This window comes from Sphaerodactylus townsendi, linkage group LG01, assembly GCF_021028975.2.
Source record: "Sphaerodactylus townsendi isolate TG3544 linkage group LG01, MPM_Stown_v2.3, whole genome shotgun sequence".
Taxonomy (NCBI): domain Eukaryota; kingdom Metazoa; phylum Chordata; class Lepidosauria; order Squamata; family Sphaerodactylidae; genus Sphaerodactylus; species Sphaerodactylus townsendi.
In genome coordinates this window covers 143,734,611-143,760,459 of record NC_059425.1, presented here as the reverse complement: position 1 = coordinate 143,760,459, position 25,849 = coordinate 143,734,611, and the positions used below count along the sequence as shown (strand labels likewise).

The 25,849-nt window shown below is 40.1% G+C and overlaps 1 protein-coding gene across 6 annotated transcripts in view; it reads left to right on the top strand.

Moving 5' to 3' along the window:
* Positions 1–25,849, top strand: part of ADGRB3 (adhesion G protein-coupled receptor B3) — a 560,145-nt gene that overhangs the window by 144,846 nt on the left and 389,450 nt on the right. Inside the window, exon 1 of one of the 6 annotated variants that reach the window (XM_048496392.1) lies at positions 24,424–24,444. The exons of the other annotated variants lie outside the window; for them this stretch is intronic. The gene's annotated coding sequence lies outside the window, so the exon portion shown is untranslated. Of the gene's footprint in view, positions 1–24,423; positions 24,445–25,849 lie in introns of those variants that run through there. 6 annotated transcript variants of the gene reach the window in all.

Genomic DNA, 25,849 nt, shown 5'->3' with positions numbered 1-25,849 from the left:
GCAAACAGATGCTGCTCTGCTTTGCATTCCCTGTGCTGGCAGGGGGGAAAAATCACTTTCTGCAGCTTTCGAAAACCACAAAGATTATCAGATCTGCTTCACTGTGAGTTCAGGAGGAGGAAAATATGCAATAGAAAATTATCCCAAAGGGTACATAGTCTCACCACGGATCAGACCACTTGCACATGATAGGCCTGAGTCTTCCAGGGAATGCATGAAGCCTGCAGCAGCCCTTGAGTTACCTTTAGGCTTTCCAGCTCCAGGTTGGAAAATGTGTGGTAGATTTGGGGATGGAGCCTGGGGAGGGCAGAGTTTAAGGAGGAGAGGGACCTCAGTGGGGTATAACATTACAGGGTCCACCTTCAAAAGCAATCATTTTCTCCAGGGGAACTAATCTCTGTAGTCTAGAGATCAGTTGTTGTAATTGTGGAAGATTGCCAAGTCACACCTGGAGATTGGTAACCCTAGCCCTTCCCCCTTCAAGAAGACAAGATCTGAGAAAACTGGGATTGCAGCACTTTTCCAGCCCAAAGAGCCCAAATGAAACGTACAAGATCCTTCTGGTTTATTCTGTCTGTTCTAGCACCACTTTGTACTAGGGCTGTGATTTCTGAGAAACAGAGGGGCATATTCCCTTGACAGTGAGACAAATATCTATCCAAAAATGGATTTACTGCCTAAGATCTGAAATACCATCTGCCAGGTAGCATGCTTTGCCAGAATCACAGTGTCTTCATGTTTTCTTTTTATAAGTTAATGTTACTGTGCTGTCCTGTTCTTGCCTATTGCCCATCAAGTAAAATCAGTGAAGTGTAATTACTTTCCATTTCAAGGGAAAAGCAAGCAAGGAGTCTAGTAAAATTGGAAAAACAAATGCACAAAGTAAATTGGAAAAACAAATGCACAAAAACAAAAGTAAACAGTAAATGTTTCTGATGTAATTTTTAGTGTTCTGTCCTGGGCAGGAGCCTCAGTTCTGGTGAATATGACCTTTCCAGGAGAGAAAGGAGAGGTATAAATCCATGCCCTTCTTCTTCTAAAGCAAAACAAAATAAATAAACAAAAGGGGCTGCACAGAGCATCAAGCAATTAAGATTCAAATGTACAGTTTCTTGTTCAGTGAAAGAGTACTTTTCTAACTTTATAAATCAGCCTGAGTACTGAATTCTACTATTATTGGTTGTACAGTTTCCTCACTGGCCCACTTGAGCCTCTGAGCTTCTAAAGACTTCTGGGCTGCACTTTTCATGGCTGATATTTGCCTGAAGGTGTTTACGTGGGATGTTTATGCACCTTAGATGATTCATTTTTAACTTCTGGGGAATACATGAAGCCAGAGAAGGACTGTTGGGGTGGGGGTGAGGAGGGAGTGGGAAAGGCTGCTAATCCAGTTGTGCATTGTAAAAAGACAGGTTGTCAACATGTTTTATTGTAAATGTTTCTAGAAGGAACTAAAATTCAAAGTCGCAGGGGTCAGAGGCACAACAATCCATTGCATGCCATTTGTAGTTAGTGTTTAAAAGTGCCAACACACCCCGGAGAAAAAGCGACTTGGTCTTTTTCCCTCAGAAAAGCAATGAACAAGATCATTTTGCTATATTTTTAGATGCGCATGCAGCTTTTGTTGTGGGCACCACCACCTGAATCCACTCGGAACCACTTCATTCCACAGTGTGCCCAAACTTGCTCAGATGGCAGAATGTTTTTTTTTTCACTTCAAGGATTAACAATCCCTTTACCATTTAGTTTTCATGATGTCTTTCTGGTAATTTCACTGTTTTATTTTATATTTGTGAATCTAAGGAACGGTGGTGGGGTTGTAAATAATATTTTGTCATGGCTTGTTCCAGACATTAAAAATGCACTGCCTGTTAGTATAAATTGGGTTGTACTGGAGAGAACCACAGCTAGGGAGAGGCCATAACTTGAAGTCACAGTGTCTTCTTTGCACGCACAAATGTTCTAGATGCAATCCCTGGCATCTTCAGTTTAAAAAGGATCAGGTAATAGGTGATGTGGGGGATCTCAGCCTGGGATTTGAGCCAGCCAGATTAGACAGTACTAACCTTAATAGATGTATGATCTGTTTCATTATAAGGCAGCTTCATTTGTTCATATGTTCCTTTATTTCCTTCTTCTTGGGCTGTATTCCCCTTGAGGGGGTTAGTACTGACATTTTCTTCATCAAATACCTCGATTTGGGGCATTTTCAGGGTAAGGTTGATAGCACGCATGTCTTCAGCAATGTTGTTTATTCACTGTTTCTTTGGTCTTCCATGTGGGAGGTGGCCACCAGGGTCAAAGTTTAGGGCTGTTTTTGCAACAGAAGTGTCCTCCAGGTGCATAATGTGCTCGTACCACTGGAGCTGTGTTTCCCTCATTTTCTTTGTATTTGATGTAATTCCAAGCCTCTGCTGTGTGACTTCATTTGTAACACGATCGGAAAGAGTCAGGCTGAGCATCCACTAAAGCATCATCATTTCCATCACATGAAGAGTCTGTTCATGTTTCCGAGTTTTTGGCCAACATTCTGTTCCATAAAGGGCCACAGGGCGGATAACTTTGGTGTACACTTTTGCCTTCAGCTGTTCAGTTATTCTTTTGTCACACAGGGCTCCTGTGGTTTGCCGCCATTTCATCCATGCTGCATTAACTCTAGATCGGGCATCTGGTAGGGTATCCCCATCTGCTGAGACCAGGGATCTGAGATATTTAAATTGAGTGGTCTACTTGAAGTCCTGGCCATTAATTTGGATTGTTCCATCTATTTGAGGGCCACATTCAAGGTATTTGTTTTTTTTTTGTAAATTTAGCTGTAATCCATAATCAGATAATCTATTGTTCCACTCAAATGATTGTTTGAAGAGCTGTGCGTGATTGATTAGCAAGAGCCACATCATCTGCATAAAGCAGTGTCCAAGGATGTGGCATTTGTAAATCAGCTGTTACTGTATCCATGCAAAGAATAAATAGCAGAGGTGAAAGTGCTGAGCCCTGATGAATGCCAACAGTTATAATGAATGGTGGTGAAATCCCTGCTGGACACTGAACTTTATTGGTGGCTTTACAGTACAGTACTTGTACCCATCGAACATACTCTTCAGGAATACCATGTGATTGGAGTGCTTGTCATATTAGTGCTGTTATTTTTCTCATCTGCTTCATCTGGTTCAAATAAATGTCTAATACTAGAAGCTGATGGGGTGCTATATTGTCATAAGGAATCACCTTTGTATTCTTGACTAATTTCAGGTCTTGTTGCACCATCCAGTAATCAATTTCAGTGGTATGGTTGCCACTGGTATATGCTAGCTGTGTAAATCATTTCATGAAATATGTGTTGGTCTCAGCTAGGTCATGTGATTCTGCACAGTCCAGTATTCTGATTCCATCATCATTTTGGATGCCAAGTCCATGCCCACAATGGCAGTGTTCATATCCTTGTCGTTCTTTCCCCACATGGCCATTTAGGTCACCTCCAAGGATAATATGTTCATTTGAGGGTAATGATTGCAAGTGAGCATCAACCTTCCAAAATTCAACCTTCCCATTATTAGGACATCCAGTTTGGAAGGCATAGCACAATATCATATGCGCAATAGTTTCTTCAGAAGTAACCTTGATGGACATGAGTTGTTCATTTAGTCAGGTGACTTCAGTGATTTTATCACGAAGATTTTCATGGGTGGCAATGGCCATTTCCGCAGCTGCATTCACACTAGAGTGTGAAACAAAGGGAATGTATACAGCTAATGGTGTGCAAAAATATTCAATGCTTAATAATTTCGCATTCTCTAAAGTGCAAATATTTTAAACTACAGAATTTAACTTCCCCAGGATATACACACACAGAGAGACACTGGGCCACGTTAGCAAGTGAATCTCCAAAGCATGAAATTTTATTATTCTGGTTATTTTGTTTATGCAAGCTGCGGCATAACCTATGTTAAACATATTTTTATAACAGGAGGAATGGTAATATGATGTGTTCAAAAGATAAGTCTGTTTTACTGAAGAATAACTACATTTGAAATGTTGATAAAGTAGTCAAACAGATGACTACTAAATTAGGTTCACTTGATAGATTGTTCAGTTTTCTTTGTATAATCAAGTATTTGATCAAAAATGCGAAAAGATAATATACATTACTGTTTTGATGTCTGATATACAAAAAAGACTTTCAACAGCACTTCAAAAATCTGCATTAGCAACAAAAATTAACAGCGAAGACTGTTGGGATTTCTACCATAGAAAACATGATCTGTGTTTGTTCCAAAGCTTCAAAGCCTCATTTTAAAAGTTTAGTGTATGGTGATATACAGAACTACAGAGCAGCAAAGACAAAAAGTAAACAATATTTGCATAGCAAAAGTCAATTGACAGCTCAATCATAAATATTGCAAATGAGGTGAAGCTTGCATTTCAGTTTCACAGGGAAAAAATAAGCTTGCTTGTTTTGTCTTCATTCTTTTTCCTTATGTTTTGGTAAACATTGGCATAGTATATTTTATATATACACTATATGAGCCTTGTAAATCCTTTATCTGAAGACTGAGGCAAGCTTATTTGAAGCTTTATGACACGCACACTTAGGCCCCTTCCGCACACGCAAAATAATGCGTTTTCAAACCACTTTCACAACTGTTTGCAAGTGGATTTTGCTATTCCCCACAGCTTCAAAGAGCACTGAAAGCAGTTTGAAAGTGCATTATTCTGCATGTGCGGAATGAGCCTTAGTGTTTATCAGTTTGTGTATACAGACCCTGTTAAGGATGCTATAATTTTGCAGGTATTATGTCCAGGGAAAAGCATTTAAAACAAACAAAGTATGGCATAATAACCCAATCTTTTCTATGAGGAAGCTCCACTCAGTTCAGTGTGACTTGCTTCCAGTTACTTACACATTTAAGAGAGACAGCTCCATACAGAAGCCCAACAAGATCTATGATACATTCATATTTATAAAAGAAATTGGGGGGGGGGGAATTATAAAGAGAGGCTGATTTAAAACAAGATCCAATCAAAGGAGTGAGCAGTTCACTTAAAGTGGAAAGTTACCATGTGCACCCACTAATTTCTGTATATTAGAATAATAGATTCACATAGGGTCAGCTTAGCCCAGCGATTTCTTCGACTCAATCAGATTCATATAAACATAAAGTTGGAAGGTATTTCCAGCGTCACAAACCCCCAGTGACCACTGCTCTATGGCCTGAAGATGGCAAAAATCTCTAGGATCCCGGACCTGGAGGAAAATTGCTTCCTGATTTTATTACCTGGGCATGTGAGATAGGGTCACGAGAGTCAAGCACTGTCACAACCCTTCCTGTCCTCTTTCTCGTGATTTGCCTAAGTTCAAAGAACTTATGATTTTAAATGTTATATCTGAGTCTCTTTATAGTTTTACGTTGGGGCTGCCTTATTTTTCCAGTGTGGAGAGTAGAAGGTCATTGATGACTTGTGAGCCAAAGAAGCAGTGTTATTGGGTGTTGTTTAAGTATATACAAAGTCCGCAGCTAGGTTTGTTGCAGGGGGAGAAGCTATTTTAGGTTAAGGGAGTATCTGGAAGCAAGGAAAGACCTGGTTCCCAGAACCTGTGAGATAGAAATATCAGTTTCAGAACCTTTATTGGCATACAATAATAAATTAAAATTTGTTGAACAGCAAAATCAATACATTAGAAAAGGGGGATTAATAGTTGTCAGCCATTTTGTTCCAGTTTTTGACAAGCGTTGGTTTTCCAGTGAAAAAAATGTAGCAACAACACTGGTAGAGTCTGGGTCCTTATCTGCTAAGGAAAAGTTGCTTCTTTTTACTTTGGGTTGTTTTAACTTGTAATAGTAAAGCAATTAATTTCTCTCACAGATCAGTATGAAGCTGGCAGTCCAACAGTATGTAGGAGATAGAATCTGGAATATTTCTTCCACATACGCAGAGTCATTTGGAATATGGAACATAGTTTAGAACAGACTGCAAGCCACATTGAACTGTAGGCAATACAGGTGGTATTATGCTGTCATTTTCTTTGAACCTGTTTGCAGGTGGGCTATTCCTTGCTTTATCAGTCTGTTCTTTACTTCATTGATTGGTAATTGTAACTCCAAGAATGGCTAAATCCTTTAGACAGGAATTTCTGACAGGTGTTGAAACAAATGTCATTGTAACATAGTGCTTCACTGTCGTCAATGAATTGTTTGTCCTATCTTAGGTGGTAGTTGGAAGCATGCAGATATGTATAATACAGAATCCATCCTTTTTTTAAAAGTTCAGCTCCTTCCTTTTTTTGAGAGATGTGATTTCCAAAATAGACACCATGGAAAGGGAGAGAACAATGATTTTAGGAACTAATAATATTTTAATAAGAGATGGCTTCCAGTAGTGATTCATCAGGGATATGTACAAGGAAATCAGTATAGTTCCTGGAATAGCAATAGTTGGGGCACATTTTGCTCAGAGCATTTTGAACTTATTTGAGTTCTGAGCTTACCCATTGCAGCTGAAATCCACGACAGGTATCTCAGACACACTATCAAGTTGTGTTTATGTTTATTTGTGTGGTATATTGCTGTGGTTACTCTAAAGACAACTCCCAGGGGCACTCTAGAATGGAGAGGCTCGGGTTTTATGGAGGAGGAGTCACAGTCATTGAGGCCTAGCTGTGGCCTAGTTAGTTAGTTGGCTGTTGTGTTCCAATAAATACAATTCTCAACCACAACTGTCTCCAGGACCAGAACTAATCCTTTCCCTCCATAAAGAGAGAACAATTTGGTATTCTTATTTTAAGATAGAAACTAAGGTGTAGTTTGTGGAGCAAATGTTTAAATGTTGATCATCTAACTTTATAAATTCTTACTGACAGATACATTTGCAAGGAATATAATTTTTAGTGCATTTGTGGATTTTTCCTCTGCAGATTTCTTTCCTAAGAGCCTTGCTGTTAAATGTAGATTAAGAGTTTTCACTATGCACTAGTCATCTCACTCAATCATCTGAGACCCTAGCTAGAATTGCACTGAAATTGGAGGGCCTTCCAAATATTAACAGTTAAGCAGCACAGTGAAGACATAAAATGCTAGTGAACCTTCTGCCAACCATGGGACTGAACTATTGATGGGAGGACCCCATCCGGGCATAACCGTTGCTGCTTTTAATGATCCTCGCTGCAGAGGTGCCCAAGTTTTCCTTGTAGTACATTGTGCACGTCCTATTCCCCTCACCACGCAAGTCTGGGTTTTGCCTTATAACCCAGGAATCCCCAATAAGACAACCATTGCCCTGAATGTGCTAGCCAAACAGAACACTCAGTTAAGTTCAGCCGTCTACTAGAATAGGCTAGCTGCGTGGAAGCTTCTTGATGACCTTGGGCTAGTCATCATAAGTAGCTGTTACCAGACTGATCCATAGTGGTTTGAGGGTGCCCTGTTTTAAGACAGCAGTGTCTCTACCCATCCTGCCAACTTTTGGGGTGCCTAGCAATGCAGTGCCAAGATGGTGAGCTCACTTTCTGCATTGGCTACTATACCAAGAAGAAAATCTTTCTGGACTTGTCCTTGCCCAATATCTGCCTTGCATAATAGCCTGCCACTCCCTTTCTAAAGGGACCAAAGGTGAAACAGTGTCTTCTGCTGTAGTAAATGTTCCCATCTCCAGCCCTGGACTATCTGTCTTGATATGACAAAGGACTTACCAATAGGATTGCCCAGTGTTCCTGGCAGTACTATGCTAATCTCAAACTTCTTCCTGTGACTAATTTTCCTCTAAAGACCATCCTATTTGCAGTTCCCATTATTTTACAGCTGTAATTGAATCAGCTCAGGCATGTCCTGGTTTAGCTCATCAATGCCAAGTGCCTGAACATTAATTCTGAGTACTAAATCCATCAACTTGAGCACCACCACTCAAGTTGATCACTTCTCTCTTGTCTTTCCCCGGAAAGGCAAGGCCCCCTTTGTCCTGGGGAATTAAGGACCTCTCTGCATAACCCTGAGGGTCCCCTTTTCCCTATAAGAAACCTCCTCTCCTATTAGCCAGTGCTCAATGTCTCTGGACACCTCTTTGTCTATTGATATTGTGCCCAACATGTTGTTTCTTCTTCTACCAGAGTCCAACATGTTGTTTCTTCTTCTACCAGAGCTAGCACAGGCTGCTCAGCTTGTTCATTGGACCAGACCAGTTCAAGATCAGGTGACTATAGCCCAAACCCGCAATTTCTCTACTATTCCCAATCTATCCCCCCAACAGTGCTTATATCCTAGGACACTGTGTGTGCTCTGCTGTTTTGATTATTGTGTGCATGTACATTTATTATTTTTCATTTAATAAAATTTTTAAACTTCTATCACTCTCCTGTGGATTTCTTGTGAAAGCAACTTACATAGGCAACAAAGATTTTGAGCTTGTCTGACCCCTCGTTAAGGAAAAAGTCTGCTCTCATTATTTTTCCATTCGTTTCTCTAAAAGGGACAGACTCCCACCATATCGGGTAACACTACCTCACAGACTTTTTTTTGTTAGGTTAAAATGTAAAAGGAGGGAATAATATTACAAGCATCCCCATTGAGGAGAAAATCAGAGTGTAAAGACTTGAATCAAATGATAGTAATATTTCATGGTTTGGGTTCCATTTGACATCTCTTGTAGGCACATATTTATGTTAATTGTGGTATGGGATGGTCCAAATGATATGCATCTGCATTGTGTAGAAGTGTGTTATCTGCATTCTAAGGCATACATTTAGAAATTCTCTCAGTGGGAATTTAAGGTCACACTTCCAGATCATGCCTTTAGCTTTTCTGGTGTTGTTTAAATCATTTTTGACTGAAGTGGGTTTTGCTTCCACAATGCTCTGACATTCACATATAAGCAGAGGCTGTTAGAGATGGATTTGACAACAGCTTCACAGATGATCATCTTTTTAAAAGGAAGAGATAGAAAGGCTGCCTTTATGCTTGACTGAGATTTACAGGTATGAACAATGTCATGGCACCCACAGCAGCGATTACCCAAAGTGCCAGTCTATGGTTGTGGTTAATCCATAGAGTTTAATCCAGTTCAGTTCTTTGTGTGCCTGTAATTATCTATTGCACAAAATGAAAGGAAGTGCTGAGATTTCTGTGGAACAGACATTTTCCATTTTCTCTGTGCATTTGGAAATTTATTCAAGATTGCATTGCAGACCTTTTATTGATGGTCTTGGGAGTTTTTGCCGTACAGCATAATCACCAGCCTTGATCTTAAATTCCTCTTGATTTACTTTTCAATTGCTCATTATACCTCCTGTTTCTATTCTTTGCAGTAGAGCTTGTCTCCCCAGAAGACACCATGTACCTTTCTGACACAGCCAGAGAGATCCTGTGACTCACTAAAGACACCTGCTGCAAATCAACCTGTTATTTTGGCAATCTTAATTACTTAGTAAACTTCTGATTTTCAGAGAAACAAACAGATAACAGATCCAATCAGGAGACACACAGAGATAATCTTTAGACTCTTTAACAGAAAGATTCTTTTTTTTAAAGGCTGTATTTTTAAAAAGGCTACAACCGTTTAATTCAAGCATTATGTCTTCATTTTTGTTGCCAAGCTTTCTCTAAAACAGTGATTTTTGCTGCTTCAGGGAAAGCATTGGAATATTTTCATAATATCCTCCTCTACCCTTTTTTACAGTGTTAGCTTGGATGGTCAATAAAAATATTAGATTCATTCTTGGAGGTTAAGTTTTTCACAGTCTAAATGGAGCCTCCAGATGAATAGGCATTGTACCTCTGGATATGAATTTGTATGGGCAATGGAAAACTGCCATGTTTATGCCTTGCTTCTGAGATTGTAGAGGCATCTGGCTGACCACCAGGGTACAAGATGCTGAAACTGATGAATCAGCAAGACAGTATTTATGTTGCTGCCGGCTAGTTTTAAAAAGATATTAAAGAAAAGCAACGGGAACTTCTAGAAAAGGAAGCCTTATATAAAGAGGATATGATGAATGACTAATGGAAACAAGACTTGTTAAATGGTAATGTGGGCTTCGTTGTAAAGGAGAGATAAGAAAGCTTAATAACAGAATGAGAAAAATGCAGTGGGATATTAAAAAAAAACTTCCCCCCAACATGATATGAAACAAAATTAAAAGTTTAAGGAAATGTTTCAGCACAGACAATGGAAACTGATCAGTATATGAATATAAAGAAATGAACATCTGTCTTAATGTACATAAAGATATAATGTTAATTTGAAGTGTCCATTTTGCTAAACATGCAACATGATTACTGACCTGGAGCAAAAATGGGGAGAATTTGGCTAGTTGAAAAGTACAGGGGATAAAATCCTAATGATGACTGCTTTATTTAAAATTTGTAATTAGGGATGAGCTAACATTCTTCGGTTGCATTTCTTTGTATGTTAATCTATTTTGTTAGCAGTTTCATTTTCTGCTTTTTATAGATTTTGTTGTATTTTGTATGTAGGTTGTGCAGTGTTTTATGCAGTGTCGATAGATATATCGCTTACTCATATAATGTACGTACAATATAGAGTGCACAAATTCATATATTTTGTAGGAATCATGGTTTAAGGAAGCAGAAAGAATAGTTGGAAGGTTAAGAAATGTAAAAAATATTTAAAAGTATCTTCAAAGCTATTAAGAATTTTGAAGGATGAAACATAGCAAATTTGCTTTTATATCTATGAGTATCTAGCAGTTCTCCACCCCCCCCCCCATTTTTTCTGTCTTCTTCTGTGACTTTTCTGACACATCCATCCCCTCTAACCATGTTATTTAGTATCATTTAAATAGTCATCTTTCATTGCTTTGTAACTGGTACCACAGGGCCAAGATCTGATGAACCTATAGACTTATGCTTTTCTTGTAATTGTACACCACCCATGTGAATCACTGCCCAGAACAGGATTTCTACTCTGAAATCTGTGAACCAGAGCATGACTTGAGGCTGCATTTGTGGTGAAAAATGGTTTATTTTTAATGTGTGTTTTATGTTTTCAAATTTGAACAGAAGTAGAAAATTGTTGAATTATCGATGGAAGAGTTTCTATGAACTGCAGAGTATAGTGGAATATTATTTACTAGTTCATGCATTCTTTCCTCATAAGAATTGTTTTCCAAGAGGCCTCCACCCATCATCACTATCCTTTGAACCTGTTCCAATTGGACTATATCAGCATGGACCTTACCTGTATCCCATCATTGTCTATATCAGGTATTTCACCCGTTAGTTAATAAGTGAAATGAATGTTGTTGCATAACAGGGCAATTGGTTCAGGGTTTAAGTTACAGTTTTCCAGGAGTGACTGCATACAATCAAAACAATATCTTATTCTTCAAGTTTGTGTAGTCCTGCCTTTCTCCAAAACAAAGCTCTCTCAGTTTGAGGTCTGTTCCATTTTTCAAATGTACTACAACCCTGCAGCCAAAGCTCTCATTTTTAGTAACACAGTATTGTTAGCGTCTCCCAGTCATCTACCCACAAACCGTTCCCAACAGAAATGGAGTGTGAATCTTGGGAAAACAATTGGCAGCAGGACATTTTGGCTTTGGGAGGCTATTGAATCACTCTGCTAGGCCTTATTATGCTCAGGCAGCTACTAAAGGATAGGGTTATTGTACTACATTGGAGTGGCCGAGTGCAGGACTTTACCCTATAACAAAATGTATGCACATTGTATTCCATTCTCTGAGACAAATTAACTCTGGTTTTACTTGCTGGTTTGCTATCATAACAGAAACAGATTGATTCAAAAGACCATTATCTGATAAATATGTGGGTGTGAGTGAAACCTACTATGAGGCCTAAAAAGAGATTTTAATTGCAAAATATTACACTCTCCCTTCTCAGCTAGCTTCCTTGGATTTGAAATTTCACATCTGGATGGTATCCTATTTTGGCCATTAGGTGGCAGTATTTGAGAAGACTTGCACGTTTGAGGTGCCATCATCTGGGAAAAATGATGTGGGCAGGAATGACAATTTGCTGGGCTGAATCCACTATAACATTTCTCTGCGAATTTATTCAAAATTCAAGACTGGAAGAGAAGGATCTCATTAAAGCCCCTTCTGTTATATAAAGTGATTTTTAAAGGACCTACTTACCATTTTACATTTCCAAGGATAGCAGTGTTGGTCTGCAGTGGAACAGGTAGATTCAAGTCCAGTAGCCCCTTACAACCGAAGAATGTGAGCTTTTGAGAGTCAAAGCTCCCTTCATCAGACGCAAGTAGATCAGAAATGGAGTGGTGTTGTAAAATATACTTGTCTAGGATACAGAAATGCAATGAAGAGTATAATCACCTTGATTAGAACAGAGGGTTAATGATTGGGGGCAGAAAATTAGCATCTGCACCGAGATAAAAATCCTATGTCCCTGTTCAGCCCTGGGTGAGACACTGTTCTGAACTTGTGAGTTAACTCAAGTTCAGCAATCTTGCTTTATAATTTCCTTTGAAATGTCTTGGTTTGAGGACTGCCACTTTTAGGTCAGCGATGGAATGACCTGGAAGATTAAAAATGTTCTTGCACTGATTTTTTGGTGTTGCAGTGTTTTTTTTTTAATTTTGTATTTATGCCCATTTGTTTTGCATAAGGAGTGACCTGTTTGATGCAGGGATTTGAAGGGATATATAACATTGGAAGCTAAACAAGTGAACCTAAGATGGTGTGGCAGGTGTTGTTGGATCCAGTTGTTGTTTTATCAGAGTGGATATGGGTTTTGTAGCTGGAATCTTGGTTTGTTGCGTGCCCTGATCCCAGAGTCCATGTCCATGTTATTAAAAGTATTGCTGTGGATGAGAAGCTGTTTAAGATTTGGAAACAGACAGAGGGAAAGACAAAGTTTGACTCCCAATGCCTGTGAGAGAGGAGAATCATTGTCTAGCATAGGTTGTAGGTTGTTAATGGCACACTAACTGGTTTGGCTGAGAGCTGTGTTCTGTTATTGTTTGTGTTCTGTTACTGCTTCATTTGGGCCTATCTTATATGAGGTTATCCCTTGGAATCCTTCTGGTTTTGTTGATCTGTTTCCTTACTACATCAGGAGTTTATTGTAATTCCCAGAATATCTGTTGTAGATCCTGCAGGTAAGAATCACTGTGTGAGGGACTGAAATAGATGTGGCTGTAGAAATACCCTCACATAATCCAAATTTCAATGTCATGTTTCTTTACTCAGTGTGGAAAGCTCCTCCTGTATCACAATCAGATGGGACTGAAGTTATTTCAAGCAACCTATTGACCATGACCCTCTTGGAAATGCAGATTCTTTGATATCTTTTAGTATTAAATAGTTGCAATATTGAGAATGTAGTAGCATTGGGATTTCTTCGAAAAAAAGAATACTTATGCCCAAAGAATCTTGTAAATATATAAATTCCAGCTTGGAGCATAAACAGGGTTTGGCCCAGTTTAGCCCGCAGCTCTAAATCCACTGAAGCCTGTGTAGGACAGAATTGGGTCATAAATATCTAAATTGCATTACAACTTGGCTTAATTTATTATTTATGATGAATTGATTTTACTGCCTTAAGCAATCCAGACTCTGTACTTGAAAGTAAAAAATGTAGATAAGTTAACATGCACATACTTTATGAAGGTTAGTGTTTGTTTATGTTGTGTGAGTGTGTATGACAGCAGTACTTTTTAAACTCAAAAAGTACCTTCAGGAGAAAGCTGCTTGTGGGTCATTTTGTTATTGCCAATCGGCAGTAAGTGCTTAGTTCTCAATAATTGCCATTTCCAAGGAGACATCTTTACAAAGCATTTGGGAGTGTTCGAATGTCATACCTGGGCTTGCTGGGTAGTTGCCCTTCTGAACTAAAAAGAGAACACTTATTGGGTCAGCAAAAGAAGTGTGTTCTAGGAACAGAATCCTAAGCAATTACTTCAGTGAACTTAGAAGGGTAAGGTAAAATAAGGTAATTATTTTATGTGACCATAGGCCGTAACAGCACAAGAATAAAATTTATATAAACAAATGCTTACAAATATTGACATCAAATTAGCATAATATGTACATTTAAAAATGCAGATAAAAATACACAGCAATCTGTGATAAAACGATCGAATAAAACCATCAAAAGATACTGATTTGGAAAATTATTTCTCTTTCTGGATACAAGCTTCACATTTTCATTGCCTGTTTAGCTCATAGCTTTCTAGTGGCCAAATGGATAAATGGATAAAATCTGCTAACAAAAGGAGACTTAGGGGGCTTAGGATTGCATTGTAAAAGAGGTATGACATTGGACTTTTCCGTGGGGGTTGCTCTTATTGGTTCTGACCCATGTTGCTTTGGTTGATCCTGTACTTTCTACACACATTTTGTGTCTTTAATTTTTTGTTTTTCTGGTTGCTTATTTCCAATCCATTTTTTCCTTGTGTGTAATTTTTATGCTGGTTTTATGTGTCCCTCCCTGTGCTATGCACCTACAGCACACTGTTCGATAATTTGACTGTCATGGTCAAAATACGCCTTCTCTCCTGTACCCAAAAGATGAGTAATTTATTTTTATTTATTTTTTTAAAAGGCAGTAAATATCAATATAGCACTGGAATGTTGTAACAGTAAGCTTAGGAGGCTTTCTGAATTCCCACTTCCACTTTTTTTCCAAAAAAATTAAGGCTCTATTTCCTACCCTCATAGAAGTATAAGGGAAAAGGCATATATCAGAGAGTGATGGGAGATAGAGACTTACTTTTAAAAAAAGGAAGCAAAGCTGGGGATTCAGAGAACCTCTTATGTTTACCATTACAGTGCTACAGCAATGAATCTGTACTCTAGTGCCTTTTAAAAAGGGGGGTGCTGTGTAGCCACTGAGGACACCACTGATAACAGCACCTTCCTGTAAAATCTTCATTATTGAAGGCACATGTGCAGAAGATAATACACTGACTCCACAGCTGTGAAAATGCATAGGTAGAACACACGTGCAAAATAACTATGGCCAAATCAATTCCAATACTTGTGGATTGATTCCCAAGAAAATCAAGAGTAAGTATAGTGTGTGGGAAAGCCCCTGTATGTCCTGCCACTGTGTGGTTTGTGGTTTAGCACTGAGATGTCAAGGTAGGAAAGCAAGTAGATCCTGTGTAGTGATAATCGAATGGTACTGGTTAATATTGGAGCACAAAACACGATTGTTGTGAAGTTCCAAGTGACTGAAACATGGGACAGAACTGTAAATAAAAATGAATCCATTCCATCACCAAACCTTACAAAGAATAAACTTCATTCAAATCCCATTTCAGTAGCTGTATTCCCACAGTTTAGTACAGGGGTAGGGAACCTGCGGCTCTCCAGATGTTCAGGAACTGCAATTCCCATCAGCCCCTACCAGCATGGCCAATTGGCCATGCTGACAGAGGCTGATGGGAATTGTAGTTCCTGAACATCTGGAGAGCTGCAGGTTCCCTACCCCTGGTTTAGTATATACTGCTACATTTTGCCCACACATTTACACTTTCATCATGGCTTCAAGGATTTCAATAGTTTTTATCATCATCATCATTATTATCGTGCAATACCACAAGCCGCCCAACTCTACTATGGATATGTAGGAACGTGAGTATTGCTGCTTACTTGCTTGAATCTATTGGGGATGGAAGTTCTTCTTCCTTTCGTGTTACTACAGAACATGGACTCTGGTTTCAATCTATAACCAGTTATGTATTATCCTTAAGGCCATTGGAACTGAAGTTGAATCAGTAGGTTGGAAAGTGCAGTTATGAATTTGTATGTAGATTTTTCTCCCTGGAATTATGTATCGCTCTTATTGAGCATAATGTGTGGAAAAGGTAACGTTTCAGTAGTCAATTGAGAACTGTTTCATGTCTATTAAACACACACTGAATATTTGAAGTGATTTCCCCCCTCCATCTGTGTAGCATGGAAAAGATAAGTGCTTTCAACATTTTTGTCTCCTGGAATTGTTAGCTATATGGAGTTCAGTTTGTCCTATAGCTGTTGGTTGTCTAGTGGCATGCCTGTCTGCCAGTCTGCAGAAACACAATGGCTGGTCTGAAAATCAAATCTCCGAATATGATAGTTTGGAGAGTGAAACAGTATATAAATAAAAAAAATTAAAAAGTAGCTCAGTGGGAGGAGATGGGAAGAAAAAAGTTTGTGATTAGACTGAAAAATAGGTCCTGAATAAATCTACTGGCTGATTGACAGAGGAAAGTTTAATAATGGAAAGTCAATGGAAATAGCCACCATATTTAAATGCTTGATAAATCACTGCATATCCGTTATTTCCTTGAAAGAACAATTACTAAAGTGCAGTCCTAAGCAGAGGCCCTTTCCGCACAGGCCTCCGGGCGCCCTCACGCCGGCAAGAATTCTGCCAGCGTGGGGGTGGAGGCCGTTCGCACGCAAGCGTGCGAGCGGCCCCAGCAGAGGCCGGCTCTTCCCTGTCCCTCGCTTACTTGCCTTGTCCCCGTCGTCGCCCTGCTGTCTTCCTAAGCCCCGCCCACGCTGCCCTCCGACCTCCAGGGTCGGAGGACAGCGTGGGTGGGGCTTAGGAAGACAGCAGGGCGACGACGGGGACAAGGCAAGTAAGCGAGGGAAGGGGGAAACAGCGTGTTCCCGGCGGTGCCGTTCGCACCACGCCGCAGGGAACACACTGTTTTCTCAAAAACACCCCTTTAAAGGGGTGTTTTTGAGGACGGCCTGACGCCGCCCTGAGGGAGGGGAAGGGGAGCCAGGTCGGTGCTGCTGCGTTTCAGCAGCGCCGCCTGTGCGAACGGTGGCCTGGGGGCGGTGTTTTTACCGTCCGCAGGCCTCCGTTTTTGGCCCGTGCGGAAACGGCCAGAGTTTTTCTGTTAACTGCACAAAGTGTAACTGCTGAGGACTGCCCTGAACATGTTATATATCAGTATCCATTACTGATTAGTTGATTCACAATGGAAGGCAACATTTTTCCTCACCCCATAATGAAATCAGTGAGCTGAGACAGGAGTTACTGTATGTAGGATTTCCCTGTAAACTGTAGAGAACTAGTAGCATAGACATAAAACTATGAGGCAGCTGTGGACCTGTTCATCAGGCTGCCTCATATTATGGGGCAAGTCCTACCCCTGACCTACCACTACACTGAGCAAAGTCAGAAGCTGTCTTCTAGCCTAAGGAGCCTGTTTCCAACTTCCTTTGGAGGAATATCCACTTAAATTAGAGGAAGTCTCCTTAGGCTAAAGGAAAGATCCTTGGAGGATAACTAGACCCCAGTGAACTTGTCATGCAGAGGAGCCTCTGTGCAGATTGAAGCAACATCCATAATGCTCGTTGTTTATTATCCAACATACTATTATTTTTTTAATTACTAGCTAGAATTAGAATGCAAGATATAAAATTAAAATCTTTGCATGACTGGTTTTTCTTGTTTGTTTTATAAATGACCAGCATGATTCTCATCAGAAACTCGTAACTGGAGATTTCATAGAGCGATGAATAAACAGTGCTGTGTTAACCACCTTTCATCTAGTGCTGATGCTTTACTTAAAGCAGTACATTAATTATTATGCTGAAATGTGGAATTATTTATTTGGATGAAATTTGGGCTAGCTAAACAGAAGTAAGAAAATCTGCTGAGAGGCTGAGAACCAGGACTAAATAATTTCACTGCAGCCTCCCTTAACAAACAATTATAGCTAGACGAAGCCCAGAATATTAATGGTGATTTGTACATTAGTCATTTTATATTCGTCTGGAGAATGATAATAGCATTGATGATTTTCATGTTTAATAAACACTAACAGAGATCAAGCCTATCAATTAATGATGTAAACCAGCAATAGATGCTGAACAGCAACTCCAGTGGAGCCTGAAATTTCCTTCATGTAAGGGGTGACTAAAGTGTGACTTTAACCCTCTTCTGGGATATCGCTGTTTCTTAAGCTCAGCAGCCTATTCATTATGTTGTATCACACATTACTGGCCTTTGTGGCATGGGTGGTTATCTGTCTGCTTTTTTAGCTTTCAGTTATGTTCTATTCCCCAAGCAAACTAAAATTCAGGTGCCTTGCATTTGGCCAGAACAGAGTGTAAGACCCACAGACAAATAAGTAACAGTTCAAAAAACAATTTAATAATATTGAAAGTTCAGGACTGTGACTCCTCCCACGAAGTCTATGTAAATAAAGAATACTTGCAATGCTGGAAACATCTGGAGATGGTTTGAAGAACCATCAACTCTTGTTGGTTTGAAGAACCATCAACATACATCAACTCTTTCTTTAAGTGCTTCTAAGGAAGTCTGAACTGCTTGTACTGCTTCTGAGATCTCTCGGTGTCCTCTACTTGGACTCGGTTTCCTTGCAATTCTGTTGAAACTGGATTACTTAAAATATCATCAGTCTTTTATACCTTAAATGTCTGAGATATTGCTGTCACTAGCCTTTCCCAACTGAACTAAAACAAAACTGTAAAACAGGAACAGGAACCAATAAGAATGCTATAGTGTTTTGCCTCTAGAGCAGTGATGGCGAACCTTTTTGAGACCGAGGGCCCAAATTGCAACCCAAACCCCACTTATTTATCGCAATGTGCCAACCCGGCAATTTAATCTGAATGCTGAGGTTTTAGTTTAGAAAAAACCGGTTGGCTCCCTCTTCCTCCGCCCCACCCGCTTGAGCAGGGGCCAGCCTGCTCTCGCCTCCAGCAAGTCCCGCGTGCACCGCTCTATGCCTCTCAAGCATCTCTGCCTCCTCTGCACCACCTGCCCCCCTCAGGCAGCAACCACCCAGAGCACAGGCACCAGGCTCACCAGCCAAGTCCTCCCTGCTCACTGCAGTGTGTCCATGTCGTGCTCAGTGCCCCAGGCCAGCCTAGATATGTGTATGTGGGCGAGATGATTTTCTGCCCCCACATAACGAACTCTGTGTGCGTGTGCCCACAGAGAGGGCTCTGAGTGGCACCTGTGCCATAGGTTCGCCATCACTGCTCTAGAGGGCTTCTTAAAGGGACAGGGTCTAACTAAATTTCTCTCCCACAGAATGCTGTACAAAAGGCAACTAAACCCATTCCGACTAAGGGTACAACTGAGGCTTAAATAAGGAAAATAGTGAGGGTGTCTCTGTGGACATGACAAGTTACTTGTTTCTATTTGTGGCAGGTGAACTTAAGACCATTAGAGATTCTTCACTGAGGAATTTTTATGTATACATTTGTTTGCATTATACTTAGATGATTCCTTTGTTTTATTTGGCAAGCTATTTCATGTAGGACAGAAACAGTGTAAATCATGAAAAGAACCCTGCTGGATTGGATATAGGGTTAATCTAGGACTGCAACCTTTTTCTGATAGTGACCAGCCAGACTGTTCCAGTAATGCCAGCATCGGGACAGAAAGCACCTGTTCCCTTCTACTGTTACGTATCCCCAGTAAGTGGCATCCAGTGACATACCGTACTTCTTCTAGAGATTCCGTTTAGCTATTCTGCCAATACCCTGCCCTGACAGAAGACACAATTGAATGGTATCTCCAGCTTCATACTTCCCTGTTTTAACCCCATCCTTCCTTGTTTTAATCCCACAATTACCCTCCTGTTGCCTGTCCCTCTGCTGTGCCATGTCTATGTTGCTGGCTCCTAGCCATGTAGATAAAAAATAAGACAAGGTTGATGTTACAAATGAAAACGCAAGAAGGACCATAGTGATTCTGACTTAGCTTGCTACTTACTTTTTCTTGCATTTCTGCTTGTGCAAAAGTAGTAGCCCAGGCAGACTTTTTATTCTGGATCAAGCTTTTATTCTGGATCAATTATATAGTACAAAGGTATAGGTATTTTTTCCATGTCAAATAAAAATTTGCTGGTTTTGTCGGTGTATTTATTCTGCATATTTTATTTACAAATCTAGCAGTCTCACAACTATTTCGGTATCTCACTTTTAAACATTATTAAACATTGCTATAATGCAGTGACTTCTTACTGAAGATGTTAACATACTATCAGAAAATTTTCCCCTGCTCTTCTTTTTTTTCACGCTTTATGAAAAAAATGAAGATAAGTGTGAAGGGGGGCATTTTACACTTATTTGTATATGGTGAGATGGGGTTTGGGGTTTGCTACAATTTCTCTCATCTTAGAAACCATCAAGACCTCAGTCTCTGTACAGTAGTAGCAGAACATGGAATCCAGTACAGGGTTCCAGGTTGTGTGCAAGCAGCTGTCTATACCTTTATGTTTGTATGAATACAGGGCCTAGTATATGTACCAGTAGTTACTTCATTTGCTGTTGTTATTCTGAAGAATCCATTGCTAGATTATGCTTCAAGATAGCATTTTAGATTGAAGATGAGAACATGACGAAACCACTGATTGATCTTAAAATCTCTAGTGCTAGCAGATGCCTATCTATCTGTCCTTCTGTCTCTCTATCATGTTTTATGGCTTTTTGAAGGCAAATGAGAAAAACTTGTGGCTGTTTCCTTGTTTACATAACATCTGAACAAGAAGCAGCTTCACTGGCCAATTTTGCACTGGGTAATTGTCTTTTAATTCTATACATAATTTCAGTATTACTGGGTGTGATGACCTTTCTCACTCACTCAGAGTTCTCACCAACTTCCATACTTTCTGTCACACAAATGTAGGTGTTCAATGAAGTCAGACAGTCACAATTCACCACCTGTGTTGCCTGTGTTGTATCGGGAGTCATGACCATGTAACACATTAGCTCCTCTCTTACACTCACAATGACAACACCAGACAGTGTAGCCCAGTCCCCTTTAATAATCACTCCTCTCTCAGACACTGTACAAAGCTGTTGGGGTTGGAGTCTCACTGTTTCATTCACACACTGCTTCTGCCTGTCTGTCTGACTGTCTTTCTGTCTGTCCATCCATCCATCTCGTTGCCCTTTGCATTCTGCAGCTGAAAACCAGGTCTGCTTACCAGTCAGTGAGAGAAAAATGATGGTAATGCTCTGTGATTTTTTCATCCTGGTCTCTGGTAGAGTCTCATAGAGACTGAAAGCATTTGCTTGCACTATGGCTGCTGCTGAGGCTGGCCAAAGCCTGAAGAAGGTAATGTGGCTAGCGCTGCCAGAATGCTCTTCTCCTTATATCCATACTTCTAGCAAAGAGGCTCCCCATAGACCCCACCACACCTCTACCTTGACCGCCTGTCCCTAGAGGAACACTTGCCTGTCTGTGGTACCACATGCACTTGTGGCCACACACACACCACTCCTTGGGGCTACTCTAAGAGTTCCTTGAAGTGCAATGGTGTGAGAGGCAACAGCCTGGTAGCCAGTCTTCTCCTGGGTGGCTGCTCCCCCCACCCCCGTTACCCTAAATAAATTGTCTTCACTTTGGGAATTAGCTGGAGATAGAGAGTGAGATGGTGTAATTGGGATCTGTACCTTATATATACCAGCACAGTCCTGGGTGAACGATCTCAAATGAGCAAGTGGCTATATAATTAAAATTGGTATTATTAAATAATAAAAATAGTAAAACAAGAAATATATTTTCAGCAATGGACATATGTATACATGAACTGACTAAAAGAAGCTGGAGGAAGCTGGATAGGATTTTAGGGATATGTGATACTTACCAGTCTTGAAGGAACATCCTGGGAAAACAGCTCTGACCAGCATTTCTAGGAGAAAAAGAAGAACCCCTACACAAGTGGGGGTGCGCTATAGAGCCAGAAAACACACTATGAATGACCAAAGGACAAATACTTCAATTCCAAAATGGGTCCCGAGGCAATATGAAATAAGTTGGAAGAATAGCCAAAAACAAAGAATTGATTGCTTGATGAGTCATCAGAACCCAAGAGAATGGCTTGGCGATTCTCTTGAATATGGGTTGGTTGTTTGGATGGGTGCAGATAGGGTAAGTAATGGTCTGCTCAGAGTGCTGATTAAATCAGTGGAGATTAGCTAGCCCCATTGTCCAGCCAGGCACACCTTAGGGCCAGAGCAAAGGTTCAGTGGCCAACCAACTGCCCAGTGTAACACAGAAAACAGATTCCAAAACCTTCTGGCATCCATTTTGTGGGCAGTAGTGTCTTGCTCGTATGCCAGCCTTTTGCCCCTGGCCCTCCATGGCACCATGGATAGTACTGGCTCCAACTGCATACAATGTTGCCCTGGCTTCCTTGCCTGCTCTCCAACCCCTGCACCTATGCCCCACATTCTCACATCAGGCTGCCTCTTCATGCATGGGAAAGCAGCCCTTGACTCATGTGCTTCTTGTTTCTGCCCTACCCAGCTGCTCTCATTGACCTCCAGCTGCCTGTTCAGCTAAGCTGAAAGGGAAAATTGCTACTAAGCTTCTTTATGGTCTGACTTCTTCCTCTGGAGAGAAAGTGCAGGCCAGCAAAAATAAGAGCAACTTACTTTCTCCTCCTTGCCCTTCTCCTCTGCTACCACCTTGGTCAAATTAGTGATAGATCTGAGGTGACAGTAATAAACTATCAGCTGCCATACCTGGTAAACAAATTCTTCATGAACCAATAATGTCAAAAAAGCAAAAGAGGAACTCTGCAAGAGGCCTTATGATGCAGTCTTCATACTTGCTGTATCAGAAACAAATGCTATAGATGAGGCTTACTTTTACTACTACACTGGCAGCAAGCTACTAGACATGATTCTAGAAGAAGAGCCATAGACTAGACACATTAGAGACTGATTCATTGTGGCATGACCCTTCATGGGATACAGGCTATGTCATCAGACAGCTTAATTACAGCAGCAGGGAAGAAATAATGTGTCAGCATGGCATGCCACTGCATCCGTACAAAAATTTAGGATGAAGGTATCAGGGGAAAAAAAGGTGGGCGTGTAAGATTTGTGGCTTGGATTTGTATCATTTGGGTAGAAAAGAGACTTGTTGCCCTCAGTGCCTAGGGCCTTTAACCTGTCAGTACCACCTCTCTTTTGGCCATATTTCAAAGAATTTAGGACATGACAGCTTTAGCACATGAAGTATATTTTAGTGAGAGAGCAGCTCAGAGAAAATGGCTATGGACACCCAGGCGATGAGAGAAGTGACCAGAAAGGGATTGTAATCCTGAGAAAGATGAATAGAAAACTCAGGGAAAGTAGGCAGCAAGCATCCCAGTAGTGTGATCATAGCAGTGTCTAACAAATACCAACATCAAACCTTCAGCCTTCCTTTGGATGTTTCTTGTGTAAGACTATTGCATTTTCTGAGTATTTTTAGAAACTCAGCTAAATATAAACAGCAAAGAGACTGTTCTTCCAAGGAAGAGCTGTGCCTGTGACCCCATTACTCAACATAACCAAATCCAGCAGCAGTTTTCTATTCAGTAGACTGAAAATTTCTAGTATTTAGGAAATAAACGGTATTTTTGGCTTTGCTTTTGTCACACCCCCACAAGAAACTTTGCATGCTGCAAAAAGGGAGCACTTCAATTTACCACTCCATTGATTTAGGATGGTTGCACAGCAGTCATTTGTTGCCATCAATCATATATGCACTTACAGCAGGGGTTCCAGATGTCAGTAACAATCTGCAATAGCCTGTTAATTCTGCATTATACTTCAGGTTGTTGCAAGAACCGGTTTATTGGATTTGCCCAATTGTTATGGAATAGTGGCACAGTTTCTCTGGTGTGGGTTGTCTTTGGATTATGTATATATTGGCAGCATAATGATGTTAAGAAACAGCACTATTTCTCATCTTGCAATTTTTGGAAAGTGCAGCTGCTGTAGTCACAATTAAAACATTTTCATCTGCAGCATTTTTTAAAATTTACCATAAGTCTGAGAGACACAGCATGGAACTTCTAGCTAGAATTAGTTGCAGTTGGAATGCAAACTTTTTTGTGATGGTGACTAAAGGGGAGGTCCACATGTTGTTACCTGAGAATTGGATTCAGAGTTATTGTATTAGTTGTTTCATAGAAGTGTGGGAATGGGAAACAGTGATAAAGTGCATGAAGTAGTAGTTCAAATTGGTTCACATTAGAAAAAAAGTGTGTGGTCATACTTCCACAGAAGCTGGTGAACACATCAGACTAGAACCACCTGCCTGTGTAGGTGGGAATAGTCTGGAAAGTGAATTATTTCTATGGCACAATATCCATGGATATGTGGATTTCTCTTTGTAATCCCATATGCAGCTGATGTCAAAATACCATTACCTGGTTTGCAGAAATTGATCCCGTGGTGGAACTGATATTATTATATCTGAATATGTTGTGTGCAAACCTTTAGTTTTTCCCAACTAGGGAATCCACAAGAGGTATATACTATCATTCACCAGTCTCTTTATTTAGTGTAACAATTTAAACAGCTTTAAATAGATTATTTTCCATTTTGTGTAGGTACCACTATCATTTGCTGGTCTCTCTCCTGGTAAGAAATTAATGCTGACAAAAACCAGCACCAATAAATCTAAGCTGATCAGCATTCACTAGGCATAAAACCATGAAGCATCCACGTGAAATCAAGGGCTCTGTGAATCAATAGTAGGTATACACTTTCTACTCCCTCAAATTGTTAATCTTTATGGCAAACAGAAGATATTGACACATTTTCCTCAGTAAATAAAAGTATGTGACAAGGAAATTTAGATGAATTAACCTTCTTATTTAAGCCACTCATATCAGTTCTAAGTCCTATCCGAAATAATAAGATCCACAGTTGTTTTTAATTCAGTCAGTTAATAAAATTTGCAAAATCAAAGAAGGGTGGTTTCAAATAACATTAAGAATTGTGGCATTACTAGATTATGCCATTGGAAGTTCTATAGTTTTGAATGTTCCTACTTTGAATGTATATGTTATTTCATGAAATAGTCTAATAGAATTCTGCTTCTGTTTTGGATGTTATCTTAAAGATGAAAGCTAATGTGAGTTGTAATGCTCTGATTTTGCTCTTTTAATGTTATTATGTCCTGATGCTATCCTCAATGTGAATTTTTGAGTAGATTTGGGTTAGGTAATTCTCTTTCTCATGCTACTGTGAAAACATTAGCAGGACTTTGCTTTGGATTACACATTCTACAGCAGGGATCTTCAACCTTTTTGAACCTGTGGGCATCTCTGGAATTTTGACAGGGTGATGTGCACAATTACAAAATGGCTGCCATGGGCAGCGCAGCCAAACACAAAATGGCTGTTGTCACGCACAGACACACAAACACACACCCATAGCTCAAATGCGGAGGGAAAAAAGTATAACATTTAGAATATGCTGGAAAACAAGAGTGTGTGAGAGAAGAAAACCAACATTGTGATATCAGCTTCCACTAAAACAACTTAATTTTAACCTTCACAGCCAGTCAGATACCAGCCAGTCTGGTATCTAGCACCTTCTGCTGTTGGTTGGGTAGCTCCAAGTGATGAAGAACATGTTTTGGATGAACAGAGTCTGCAAGTCAATCACTGCCATCATCCATTGAAAGAATGCATGGGTTGATAAATGTGTTGATAAATGGACTATATTACTTTAGCATGTGTTATCAGCATGTGTTGATAAATGGACTATATTACTTTAGACCACAGTGACAGATTACATTGTTTAAAGTCCCTCTACATTTGTAATTCCATATAAGTGGAGCAGTATTACAATATGCAAATGTCTGGGCTAGCACCTTTTGCTTTGAAGTGTTTTTTCCCTATTTAGCATCTTTATATGGAGAGCATTAACATTTTGTTGATCTCCACCTGAAGTCGGAAAGTGTAAAACCCACTCTACTTGCACGGAGTTATCCTGCCCCATTCTGCTGCATGTGTAGATCATGCCTGAGGTATTATGGAAATAATATCTATTAAAACTCATCGATATTAAGTTTTGTACAAGTGAGGACCCACAAAATTCATGAGGGGGAATCTCCTCTTTTCCCCCATTGCGAGTCTTGGCCTCTTCCCC